Consider the following 12,084-nt stretch of genomic DNA (forward strand, 5'->3'; position numbering starts at 1 on the left):
TTCGGCTTGATTATCTGATTTTATACAAGTGTGAACTTATGTGCAAAATTTAACTTTTAACCGCTTTTATCATTTACTGTTTTTATCAAGAATTGCAACATTGTGAAAATGTATCTCGAACCGCGTTACAATCAATGTACCCGTGGTCGTCGACACACTTTGACTCCGTTGAGATTTGGATTTGGGTCACATCAATGTGCACCCGAGTTTAAGGAAATTAAATTATTAAAGGCGCGCCTAAAGCGACTAGCGTATTTATTTTGGGTAAGACCGTGGAATTTTACTAAACGGTCCATCCCGAAGTCCAAATAATTTTTAAAGCAAATATTTACTGAGGGCCCTGCAATTTGTATTTTATTTGGCGAGGCTCATCTCATTCTTATTTTTTAAAATGAATTTGCAACGTCATGGACACGCATCTCGAACCACGTCACAATCAATGTACCCGTGATTAGAAACACATTTCGACTCCGTTGAGAATTGGATTTGGGTCACATAAATGTGCACCCGAGTTTACGAAGGTAAGATTTATTAAGGCGCGTCCTAAAGAGTCTAACATATTGTTATTTTAGGAAGAGGCCGTGAAGGTTCATTAAACGGTCAAATCCAAAGTCTAGTCAATGGTTATGTATTTTATTGAGGGCCCCGGCGGTTTGTGATTTATTTGGCGAGGCTCGTCTCATTTTTATTTTAAAAGGATAAACCTATAGCGACTACATTTTCTATTAAGTTCGTCTCTAAAATAAAAAAAATCTCCTAATTATTTACATGCTGAAAAACGCAATTTATTAGTTATTAAGTTACGGCTAATGTGAACGGAAAATTGCGATCGCGTTTGTACAAGGAAAAACTGCTTTCATTCCACATTTTATTATTTGCTAGAACGTGAGATAAATACAAAATAATATCAAAACAGATTAACTATTCTTCGATTAATGTAAACTAACATTATTAGATGAAGAAGTTATACATATGCGACATCATTGCTCATTTAATCAATCAACTACATTTTTATACCAAGAGAGGAAAATTAATATTCAAACACAGATCCAAACAAAAGAATTCAACAGGAACAAGAGCCTGATTAATATTTCATTTTTCGCTTCAAGTCAAGAGTGTACAAATGTGTACCTGGAAACAGCAGTACAAGAACAAAAGAAATAGGAGTCAGCAACAGTAATAACACAGCAACAGCAGGTTCAGCAACACCGCGAAACCAGTAACAACCAGTAGAATGACCTAGTAACAGATTGAAAACTCAGCAGTGCAAAAGTACAATCGCAGTCAAAGCAGAAGAGAGAAAAGATACGAGATGCAGCAGCTTCGGATTTTTGAATAACACTCGAAGAAAAGCAAACAGAATTGTTCGAGTGAAAGTTCAAATTGTCTTTCTCTTTTACTATCACAAACTCTCTCCAGTATAAAAGTATGTCAACTCTCAAGTGTAAAAGTCTCTTAACAATAATCTCTCAATAATGTTCAACCTTTTTTCTTCTCTCTAAAAATCCTCTCAATGTTCAAGTTCTAGTCCTCTTTAATGTCAAGAATAGTCCTCTATATATAGCAAGACAAGTCTTCCATTCCCAACCCCAAAATTATTCCCCCAATGGCATGCTTTGGCCCACTATTAAATGTCTTCTTTATTTTAAATTTTGTCCCACATGCCTACATTAAATAAATAACACATTCCCAACCCATTACAATTTGTCCCCCATGCCTACATTAAATAACTAACACATTCCCAACCCATTACAATTTGTCCCCCATGCCTATATTAAAAAAGTACAAGATTCCTCCCCATTATGTTTTGTCTTGTCCCCCATTATATTAAACAAGTACCTCAAAAACCCCACCCCATTATATTTGTTCCCCATGCTTAACATAAAGAATCAAAATAATGTTTAATTACCATACTACCCCTCCGACCTTATTGCAATTACAAATCTACCCCAAATGCAATGCAATTTACCAAATTACCCCTCTGCTCTAAACAATCAATTAATCATAACTTGACCAAAATATAGTCAAGATGACCAATTTCTCAACAATCTTCAGCAACAATTATATGAACACGATGAACAACACAGCTCCAAATTAATGGAAATAAATCAACCACATCGGGAACCAATCCTGGCTAATTTAGACCATCAATGGATGAACAAAGATACAACAACACAAACAACAATATGCATGATTCAAATTAAATCAACAAATCACAAACAAACATAAACTACATTAAATCACTGGATTTAAACATGAACTTCAAACAAAGATGAACATGAATTAAATCTATCTTTAAGCAACAAACATGACGAATTCTAATGATTCAAACAACATTAATATTTTCTGGAAAATACATAACACATGAAACAAATTGAAGAAATAATTAATTAAATTTCAATTTGAATCTAACAAACATTAAACCAATAAATATTCACTTAAACAACAATACAAACATGAAATAAACATGAAAAACACTTAATTAATCTTTCATTTGAAATCTGAAAAATTAATTTAACAAACAACACATGAACATGAACTAAAAATTAATTCAAACGATAAATAAACAAACTTTTGCCGATTTTAGATTCGAAAATATCAAAACAAAAATACGGACAAAATAAAACTTGAAAATCTACTAACCGGATCGATACGACGAACAAACGACTAAATCAACAACGAACTTGACGAGCCTCGACCAAAGCTCGAACCAACGATGACGAACGTGATTAAGAAGTAACTGAAGAAGCTGGACGGGATAGTAGCAGAAAATCCGGACGATGAAGCAGTAGCAAAACGGGACGATGAAGGAAGCAGAAGCAGCTAATGACGATGAAGCAGAAACAGTTCGCCGGGGAAGAAGAAGCAGTAAAGCTGGTCGAGTTCCGACGAGGGCCGTGACAGCAGCCATGGCGGACTGCTTGTCGTCGTTCATGGTGAAGCAGCTCGAGCAGAAGTTGCAACAGCAACCTATGGAGAAGACGCAGCGACATCCATGGTCGTAGCAAAACTAGCAGCAGCAAATGCAGCAATGGCGGAGAAGGCAGCGGCGACGAGGCAGCAACTGCGTAGCAACAGGGTTAACGACTGGACATAGAAACATCCATGGATGTCGAGCAAGCTTCGAGCTTAACGAAGGGAATGAAACAAATGGCAGCAGGGTCGCTTGGAGGATCAACGACTTCCAGTGAGTTTTGGGCGTGTATGTGTTTGTGTTGTGGTCGGATTTGTTGTTGTTTAACAATGGTGAAGAAGGGGTAGCCATGGTCGTTTGGACGAAGCTGCAAGGGGCAGCCATGGGAGGGTTTTGGGAGCTTGAGGAAGAAAGAGAGAATGAGAGGGGATGGGGGCGGATAGTTTAGGTTTCTTTTAGGGTTTTCGTTTTTTTTTGTTTTTTTTGTTTTTGAAATGCAAGATGGGGGTATTGGGTTATGGATTGGGTTAATGGGGCGGACCGGGTCGACCCATGTAAAGTGGACTGGGTCATGGGGAAGATTGGACAATTGTTTGGGCCTGGGGTTGAAAATTGAAGAAGTGGCCCAATCCGATTTTCCTTTGTATTTTTGTTCTCTTTTCTTCTTTTATTTTCTAAAACTAAATTATAAAAATACTTAAATTATTATTAAGAACTAAGTTAAGTTATAAAAGCGCAAATTAACTACCAATAACAATTAATGCACAATTAAGTAATAATTAAGCATAAAATTGTTCATTTGGACATTAAATGCTAAAAATACAAAAGATGCCTATTTTTGTAAAACTAATTTAATTACTAACAATTGTAGAATTAAATCCTACATGCAAAATGTGACACATTTTTGTATTTTTTATTAATTTAACAAATAAGCAAACACAGACAAATACAAATAATTATCCAAAAATATCACAAAAATACACAAAATTGCACTCAAAGAAAAATCATTTATTTTGCATTTTTGGGAGTATTTCTCATATAGGGTAAAAATCACGTGCTTACATACATTATTACCCCGATTATTATGGATAGCGGTGCGAACTTCAAAAACACCTCTTTCGTTATCATACTGCAAAAATGAATGCCAATGTGCTCGCCGTCTTTATTTCTCAAATCTCTGCATCGGCACTGGCATAAATTTAACACCCCTCTTCATCAATTCTGTTGCAGCTGCAAACCATTCAATAAACCTCTCCGCCATCTGCTTGAACGACATCCGCACCATGGCTGTGACGAGCAATCCTCTTGCCGACTTCAATAACCCGTTGAAGGACTCTGACATGTTTGTAGTAAGAATTCCCCATCGTCTGCCACCATCCTCATGCAACGTTCACTTTTCAGGGTCATGTCGCATTAACCAACGATAGGCTGTCTCGTCTTCTTGCCTGATAGAATCCATATGCCTCCGGAATTTATGCTGTTGGTGGTCTGTTGCTGCCATCCACATCAAATCATGTAAATCCTTGTTGAGATGTGCCTTCTGAAAATTGGCCTTAAAGTGCCTCACACAGTAACGGTGGTATGCATAAGGTTCTTGCCATGTAGGCAAGTTCTCCACAAAACTTAATATACCATCGTGCCGATCAGATATTAGACAAATACCTGAACGCTGTTTGACAAAGTGCTCTTTCAGGTGGTTCAAAAATAGCGTCCACGTCTCTGTGCTTTCATTGGCACAAACAGCAAAAGCTAGAGGAAATATCTGTCCATTAGCATCCACTGCCACGGCTATCAATAGCTTGATATCGTACTTTCCATAGACATGAGTTCCGTCTATGGATATTATGGGCCGGAAATGCGAAAAACCATCAATTGCTAGCTTAAACGCCCAGAACACGTAATTGAATATGTATTTTGGTGTTCCCGAACTCTGATCAAGCTTCCATTCAACAACCGTCCCGGGGTTAAAGTGCGGCCATGTACTTTGGCAGAGATGCAAATGACTTATCCCAATTACCGTACACAATTTCAAACGCTCGTTTGCGCCCGAGAAATGCATTTCTTTTCGTAATGGTATGGCCATATTCCTGGTGGACTGATGTAATGCACTCTTTGATTATATACCTTATGGATGCTTCGAGGTGTGGAATAAGTACAAGATAAATCAAGTCAATATCCAAGTTGAAGTGATTCCCGTTGAATGTGTCCATTTCGCATGTGTGGGTGGGAATGTATTTACCCACTTTCCACATACCTGTCTTCTTCTTGGTCGCACGCAACATCTAATTACATGGCCAAAACCACCTGCGGCAAACAACCTTGTATACCATCGGACTTGACTCCCATACCTGCATCTCACGACACTCTTTTATGTTGTTCATTTTACAAGCCCTGCTTAAGCGCGTTTTATCGGGAAAAAGCATCCCCTTTGCAAGCACCGTTGGTCTAGACTCATCCCACATTGCTGTTCGGATTTCATCAAAATCCCTTGTGAGAGCTTCCACATCCGGCACGGTTGGCAAGTTATCAATGTAAGGAATCTCCCTTGAATGAAATAACACTTCGGACTCGTACACTCTTTGTCTAGGGGGGTCTCTCTTCAAATCAGGTCCTTCCTCATCATCCTGCTCATCACCATCCTCACGAAAAAGGGTGTCTCGTCTTCAGATTCATCGGCATTGTTATCGTAATCACTGTTCTGTTCCTCACTCTGTGCATCTGCCAGATCCCGATGTAATACGTCGTTTTCGGTCAATTGAGTGAGTACAAGTGGTTCAACTTGCTCGTTTTCACTGCACAACCAACAAAAATATAAGCTACTGAATTAATAAATGCTTTCCATATGGCTATATCACTTCACTTACAAGTCGTAATGGGATGAAATTCCATGATGGACGTTTTCACTTAGGTGATAACTACCGGATGGGCCACTTTTAAAATTCATATCCGAACGGTACCCCCTATTAAATATATGAGCGTTAATACAAATTCAATACGCCAAAAATATACATAATTAACACAAATGAAAATTGAAGTTTACCACTCATTTTGTGAATTATGGAAACTAGGGTATAAATTATTTTCTCGCTGCTCATTCGCCGGCGATGATAAGTTTAAATCAAGGAAAACTCTTTCATCTAGAACCTGTCCGGCAAAAACTGCTCCAGAATAACCACCTGATGACTGGGGGTTATCTCTACTATGCACAACCTCGTTTTTTGGAAAGGCTTCAACCTTCACGTACATCTCCAACATTGTGATTACAAGAAATTCCTGGCATTCGTCCGGAGTCCTCAGAAAATCACTCAAAGTTTCATCATCGTCGATGTTAAACTCCGATTAAAAAGCAACCCCTTGCGGAGTAACGGAATACGGATATCTTCCAGTTACTTTAAGTATCACTGAACGTTTCCTCACACTCATTTTTTTTGCATAACAACGATATCAATTTATCGTACTCTATTGTAAGTGGCAATTTAACATGACACTGAGCAGGTAAACTATAGCCCACAGAGTTATTCTCCATCACAACCTCACCCCCCAATATAATGAAACTCTTAACCTCGCCCCCCAATATAATGATACTCTTATTCTACGCTCTTCAGACATAATAAAAAAATGTTGGAGAATTTAACAACAATAAACGTTTCAACAAGAGTTAAAATTTTTTTTGAATGAATTTCTATACAATCCTAACCTCTTTATATAGGAAATGGCTAGCCGGGATTTTTTTATATATATATATGTAGCGCCCAAAAAGTTGGCACTATATGCTTTTGAATTATTGAAGTCAGGAATTGTTGGTGGGGCCAGGAAAAAGGAGTATAGCGCCATAATACCTGGCGCTATATATAAAATGTATGTATAGCGCCAGGTATTGTGGCGTTATACCTAGGCGTGTCAGATTTTACAGTATAGCGCCACAATACCTGGCGCTATACATTAACGGTGCCGTTATTATTAATGTATAGCGCTAGGTATTGTGGCGCTATATATAAAAATGTAACTTTTTTCCCATCTATTTATGTATTTTGAGTCCAAAAGAACCACAATTGGTTCCGGACTCCTCCACTATTCCCCTTTGACATTTTCATGTGTGGCTATTTGGAACTAGTACAAGATGCGCTGACTCAACTTTGCACTAATCTCATGAGTCTCTTTCTATTCCCTTAAAAGTAAGTAAAGCTGCACACAATAACCTGTTACTCCTATTTTAAAACTGGAGTAGAAAATCGCCACGAAGGCTTTAATCTCCAAAACGGGAGTAGAAAACCCACAATGGTTTTAGCCTCTAGAATAGTAAGTATAACACAAATACAGAATAAATTAAATTCCTTAAGCTTATTATTATATTGTGTTTGTAAACTAATTCTGGAAAAGATAAAATAACATATAAACAGAAAATGTAAACGAAACAAAAAGCTAATCCGAGCCCACTGAATTCACAGTATTTCCTTAAGAAATTTAATCCCCTCCTAGTACCCAAGGTTATGGATTATTTTCTCCCAGGATAGAATGAATTACACTGGTGTAGTGGTACTTCAAACCCCAGTGTTTTGAGCGAACACAAAGTTCGATAGAAAATCACACTTACTGTTGCTTTCTTTGAAGTTAAAACAATGCAGAAGAAAGAAGGAGAACTCAGATAATCGTACGGAAAATCTGAGAGAATGGACTGGTATTTATAGCCAATGTTGGGCTGAAAACTGAAGAGGTGCAACTCTTCAGAATGGTTGTTTATGCAAAATGGCCATATCATAAATGTCATACCATAAATGGCTATTTATGTAACAACAAACCGGGAATTCAAGAGGGAGGTTAATTTTCAGTTACAAAACTGAAAAACGGAAAAACGTTTAATATTCTGTTATTAAAACAGATATTTAATAATATTTTTGTTAATATTTACTATTAACAAATAAATTTGGTCCAAAAAATTAATCAATCAATCGATTGACCGAAGCCGAAGCCGAGCGACGACGACGGCGGCGCGAGGCTTGCCTTCTTCTCACTCTTTAAGAGCTAGAAGAAGAGCAATTGCTTATATACCCATCAAAAACCTCTTCATCTTCCAAGATGAGACAATGTCCATTTGTCAAAGAGGGAATCTCAAACATTTCATTTTTCCTCCATTTCCTATTCATCATCTTTTAAGCTATATTAATGCTTAAAAACCCAACAATTAATGTATATATTTTTGTATATTTAACTAACAAATATAACTATTTTTGATCGACCGGCTAACTATGTAATATGCCCTTTTCTTAACCCTATAAATTTGGATAATATTTTTTTTGTGTGCGAACACATGCACTATGGATCACTGAACAGTGAGGTCGTGTCAAATAATATTTTAAAGCACTCATATTTCTTACTTCTTTGAATTAGACTAGCTCAACGCATGTTGTCGGACAGTCTCTCGATACTTTTATTTTTGTGAAAATTAAGTTTTTAATTAATTCTTATTTAAAGTACTTGTTTTTTTGGAGGTCACAATAGTGAGTGCAGGTTGTTGGGGGTGTTAATGACAATGTATTAAGGATATATCGCCAACGGAAACAAATTCCTCCCAGGATTATTCAAGTTTTTTCAGTATAAAGTAGGAACAAAAACATTAAAAATTAATAGGTAAATAAAGAGATTCAAGAGTGAGTTTACGGAGAACTACTTCATCTATTACATTGAGATTCTTTAAATACAAGATGGAGGAGCAAGATTGCTCAGATACAAAAGGAAAGAAGGATCCTAAAGGATCGCCAATCAAAGATATACATAAGAAAATAAGGATTATAATCAAAAAAAATAAATTACAGAATAATTAAAAAGATTATAGTGAATCAAATATAGAAAAAGATTATGTTACCTTATTATGGCCCCTGCAAGATAGGCGGTGACTCGACAACGCCAATCTTGGATCGATGACGAAGAAACACTATAGTTGATACCACCTTAGGAAGAGAATCAACAAGCTGAGATTCAGAAGGAACATGATGAACAACTAGTGTTTTGTCTCAGACCTGCTCTCGTACAAAATGATAGTCAAGAGCTAAATGCTTCATTCGACTGTGAAAGATTGGGTTTTGACTAAGAAAAGTGGATCCTAGATTATCACAACAGATATTGTTGGAGTGTTGGAGGTAGAGAAATGAAGTTCACTCAAACGGTTGACAATCCAATTAGTTTCTGCGGTTGCATTGGCAATGGCCTTATATTCAGCTTCAGTGGAGGAGCGAGCTACTGTTCGTTACTTCTTAGAAGACCAACTGATAGGTAAGCCTCCAAGGAACACAACGTAAGCATCAGTGGATCACATGTCATCTGGATTTCCACCCCAATCAAAGTCCGAGTAAGTAATGAGATCAAACGGTGCACGAGGAGCAAGATAAAGAGAAAGGGTAAATGTAGCCTTGAGATAGCGCAGAACACGTTTGGAAGCTTGCTAGTGGAAGTGAGTCGGCTGGTGCATGAACTTTGAAAGCCGATTGACAGCAAACGCAATGTCAGGTCGAGTGATAGAGAGGTATTGACGAGCACCTACAAGCTGACAATATTGCTTTTGATCTGTAGGGGCAGATCCATCTGCAAGCTTAAGTATAATAGAGGCTGCAAGAGGTGTAGTAACACCTTTGGCATCAAGCATATTGAACCGTTGAAGAAGATCAGTAATATACTTCTTCTGGGAGAGATAAAGACCTGCAGTTGTTCGACAAACTTCAACACCAAGAAGATAAGTGAGTGCAGTCAAGTCTTTGAGCGAGAAGCGGGCAGCAAGCGCTTTGTTGACTTGAAGTATCTTGGTGCTGGATGAACCCGTTAAAATAATATCATCTATGTATAAGAGTAGAAAAAGAACAAAACCTAGACCACACATTGTAAACAGAGAGGTATCTGATTTGGAACCAACAAACCCAATGGAACATATGAAATTCTTAAACTCAATATACCAATCTCGAGGTGTTTGACAAAGACCATAGATTGCTTTGCGAAGTCTGCAAACATGAGAGGGGTACTGATGGTTTACGAAACCAAGGGGTTGTTCTATGTAAACTTCATCTTCTAAAGTATCTTGCAAGAAGGCATTATTCACATCAAGCTGATAGAGAGGCCACTTGAAATAAGTGGCAAATGTGAGAATGAGGCGAATGGTAGTATGTTTGACTACGGGACTGAATGTGGAGTTAAAGTCAGTGCTAGGGAACTGATGGAAACCTTTTGAGACTAGTCGAGCCTTTAAACGATCAATGTTTCCATCTTTTTTTGTTTCACCCGAAATACCCACTTGCACCCAATAACATTTTGTGTGGAGGAGGGAGGTACTAGACTCCAAGTTTTGTTCCTTACAAGCGCATCAACCTCTTCCTGTATTGCATATCGCCATTCTTTAGATTTGGCTGCCTGCTTATATGTGAGAGGAGTGATAATGGAACCTATGGATACAACTAAAGCCGAGTAATCAAGAGGCTTCTCTGGTTTAAAGATGTTATGCTGGGAACGAATAACAATACGAGCAGGTTTAGGAGTAGTGCTACTTACCTGCTGCAAAGGAGAGCTGGAAGCATCTTCACTCAATGCCGGAGTAGAGGTGGACTGTGATTGGACTGGAGACTCATGAGAACTGGTGGTTGAAGACAAACTAGAAGTAGCAGGTAGTGAAGTGATGGTATCTGATGGCTGCAACAAAGGAGCTGACATGACAGGGGATAGAGAAATGTCATGTGAAGTGATTGTAGTATTGTTATGATCATGAGAGGTGGGGGTGAGTGATCAGTGAGTACAACATCAAGCCAGATGTAGATATTAGATTCAGTTAGCCTTGGTAAAGAGGAGAACATGGTGGCAAAAGGGAAGTTATTTTCTAAGAAAACAACATGGCGAGAAAGGAATAGCTTAGAGGTAGAAGGATCAAAACATTGTAGAAATGATATTTGGTGGAATAGCCAAAAAAGACACATGGTTTGGATTTTGGATCAAGTTTATAGTTAGTATAGGGACGTAGCCAAGGATAACACAAGCAACCAAATATGCGAAGTGATTTATAATTTGGAGGGGTATGAAATAGAGATTCATATGGATATTTGCCTTGTAGTATCAGCGTGGTCATTCTGTTAATAAGATAGACAGTTGTTGAGCACGTGTGAGGCCAGTATGCAAGTGGTGTGGAGGCTTGATGTAAAAGAGTCAAATTTGTTTCCATAATATGACGATGGCGTCGTTCAGCACTACTAACTCTTTGAGGAGTGTAAGGGGTGAAAAGGGTGTTGAATTCCCATATCTGAAAGTGTTTTTGTGAGACCCTTATATTCTCCACCACCATCAGAATAAACAGTAAGAATTGGAACACTAAAATATTTTTCAACAAGCAATCTGAAGTCGATAAAAGTTGAAACAACATCAGATTTCCTTTTTAAAGGGAAAACCATTATGTATTTGGTAAAATAATCCACAAAGATAACATAGAAGCAAAATCCATGAGAGGATGTGACTGGGGAAGGTACGCATACATCAGTAAATAGTAGTTTTAGTGGTCTTGAACTTTTCAAAGTTGATTGTTTAAATGGTAAACGATGACTTTTATTGCAAAGACAAGAATTACAATGATCTTGATAAGAATTGAAAATGGGCAAATTAAACTGGGAAACAATTGACTTTAGAACTTTTAAATGGGGGTGACCAATACAACGATACCAAAGGGTGAACGAGGAATTATTGGCAGAAAAAGCAAGATAGGTTACTGGGTGGTGGTGAAGATCCAGTCTATTTGTAAGTCCGAGCTCTATTCGGGCCTTGAGCCAAAGGTACTCCCGTAGTCAAATACTTCCCAACAAAGAAGTAGGAAAGAACTCAACAAATATTTTATTTTGCTCGCAAAATTGAGGAACAAATATTAAATTGCGATGAATGGAAGGAGCACATAAAACAATTTTCAAAACAAAGTTTTGAGAAGTAGAGGGAAAAGTAGTATGTCATGTATGGGTAATTTTAATACCATTACAATCACCAATGATTAAGTCATCGGTACCAGTGTAGTCTGAGTAAGCCTACAGGTTCTGTGTGTCAGACGTAATGTGGTGTGACGTCCCAGTATCCATGACCCAATTAAAATTTCCTGATGATCCCTTAACTAAAAAGTTGGCTTGGGGCTCATTTGCATTATGAGAGCGTGACCGACA

Source organism: Nicotiana tabacum, chromosome 8 (genome assembly GCF_000715075.1).
Source record: "Nicotiana tabacum cultivar K326 chromosome 8, ASM71507v2, whole genome shotgun sequence".
Lineage (NCBI taxonomy): Eukaryota > Viridiplantae > Streptophyta > Magnoliopsida > Solanales > Solanaceae > Nicotiana > Nicotiana tabacum.